Raw genomic sequence first — 2,307 nt, 5'->3', positions numbered from 1 at the left:
TCTACCACTTGAGCCACAGTGCCACTTCTGGCTTTTTTCTTTTTGCTTATGTGGTGCTGAGGAATTGAACCCAGGGCCTCATGCATGCAAGGCAAGTGCTCTAGCACTGAGCCACCTTCCCAGCCCCTGGCTTTTTTCTTATATGGTGCTGAGGAATGGAACCCAGGGCCTCAGGCATGCAAGGCAAGCACTCTTATCACTGAGCCACCTTCCCAGCCCAAGACTCTTATCTCCAATTAACCACTCAAAAATCAGAAGTGTCATTATGGCTCAAGTGTATTAGCCTTGAGCTCAAAGAGGCTCAGGGACAGTGCTCAGGCCCTGAGTTCAAGCCCCACAACTGACAACAACAACAACAAAAGTCTCTTCATCAGCTTTAATCATAGCCATTGGATTGACTTGTGTTCAATTCCTGCCCCTGTTGTTACTTGCTTTATTATGTTGGGCCTATCACCCACTTTTATATACATGGGGCTTGGACTCAAGGCCTGGGTACTGTCCCTGAGCTTCCTTTGCTCAAGCTAGCACTCTTCTACTTGTGTCACAGCACCATTTCTGGCTTTTTCTATGTATTTTGTTCGAGATAAGAGTCTCATAGTCTTTCCTGCCTGGGCTGGCTTTGAACCCGATTCTCAGATCTCAGCCTCCTGAGTAACTAGGATGACAGGCCTGAGGTACCAGTGCCTAGCTCATCTATTTTTAAGTTTTGAGTTGTTTTCCTGTTTTGCTCATTTTTTGCTTTTTTTCTCTTCCCTCTCTTCCCCCTCAGGTTCTTTGTGAGAAGTCACTGAGATGTGTGTACTCAGTTCCTGGCACACAGTAAACACTCGAAAGGATCTGCTCCATGGGCTTCTGGATCAGGAAAAACTTGTTTTTTAATCCCAGTAAGGTCAGTTGCATGATGTGACCTTTGGCAAATGACTGGTCCTTACTGAGTCAGATTTTTTAAATTGATGAAAACAGAGCTAATTATAGTCTTTGCTCATGAGGCCACTGTAAGACATGTGTAGAGTGCTCAGCTCTATCCTGGTGTGACTAAGTTAATACAGCAAGACCCTGGCTCAGTAACACATACAAAACTGGGAGACAGGGAAGGAAGGGAGCTTTCATTGTCCACACAGCCTGGTCTCAGTGCCTTTAGACATAGAAACCAATCTAATCTTCATTGCAAACCTCTAAGGTGAGTGACATTCTTATCACCCCACTTTTCAGAGGGAGACACTGAGGCCAGACTGGCAAAGTAACTTGCCAAGGCCATACTGTAGTAAGCAACAGAGGGCCTTCCATCTGGTTCCAAAGCCTTTACACTTAACCATTATGCCATCAAAATAGGCTGGGGAGCTGTGCATCAGAAACTCCTACCTGTCATCTTAGCTACGCAGGAGGCTGAGATCTGAGGATCACAGTTCAAAGCCAGCCTGGGCAGGGAAGTCCATGAGACTTGTCTCCAATTAATTTTACCCCAAAAGCCAAAAGTAGAGCTGTGGCTAAAGTGGTAGAACACCAGTCTTGAGTGAACGAGCTAAGGGACTAAGTCCAGGCCCTGAATTTAAGCCCTGTGACCAGCAAAAAAATAAAAAAAGGCAAGAGGGTGGGGCTGTCCAGAGTACCTGGCAGAGGGGAGGGACAGCCCGGCCAGGTAGGAAGGAGCCAGGGTAAAAGGAGTTGGAGGGGAGGGACAGGGCAGTGTGGCCAGGTGGTCCTGGAGGCTGATGGCATCGCATCGCATCATTGCTTTGAGTGTTGCCGTTCTTCTCATCATGCTTCTTCTCTGCTCCCTCCCTCCCCCCACCCCCTCTCCTCGTTTACTCGCCTCCAGCTACACAGGCTCCTTGCTCTCTCTCAGACATGCCAGATGAGCTCCTGGCTCCTGGCTCCGGGCACTGCACTCACTGTACCTTCTGGAACACTGCTTCTCCATCAAACCACCCTGCTGCTCCTCTCCCCTCCAACGGTCTCCGGGGGTCACTTTTGGGCTTCTATAATCACCATGTTGAAAATGGCAGCCTCCCTTCCCAAAGCCTTCCTGCCAGCTTTTAACACCGCAGTGTTTGCCATTTGCTTGTTTTCTGTCTGCCTTCTCCACTCACCTGCCCCTCACCTGCAGGCTGGGTCCATAGTATGGTCCCCTTGGGGGGGGTCTCTGAGTGCTCTTACATAGTATTATGCTCAGGAGGTCTTTTTTTTTTTTTTTTGGTCGGTTGTGGGGCTTGAACTCTGAGCCTGGTCACTGTCCCTCAGCTCTACAGCTCAAGGCAAGCACTCTACCACTTGAGCCACAGCACCACTTCTGGTTTTCTGGTGGTT

This window comes from Dipodomys ordii, unplaced genomic scaffold (genome assembly GCF_000151885.1).
Source record: "Dipodomys ordii isolate 6190 unplaced genomic scaffold, Dord_2.0 Scaffold156, whole genome shotgun sequence".
Lineage (NCBI taxonomy): Eukaryota > Metazoa > Chordata > Mammalia > Rodentia > Heteromyidae > Dipodomys > Dipodomys ordii.
The sequence above is the reverse complement of the archived record's forward strand: the minus strand, read 5'-3'. Positions refer to the sequence as shown.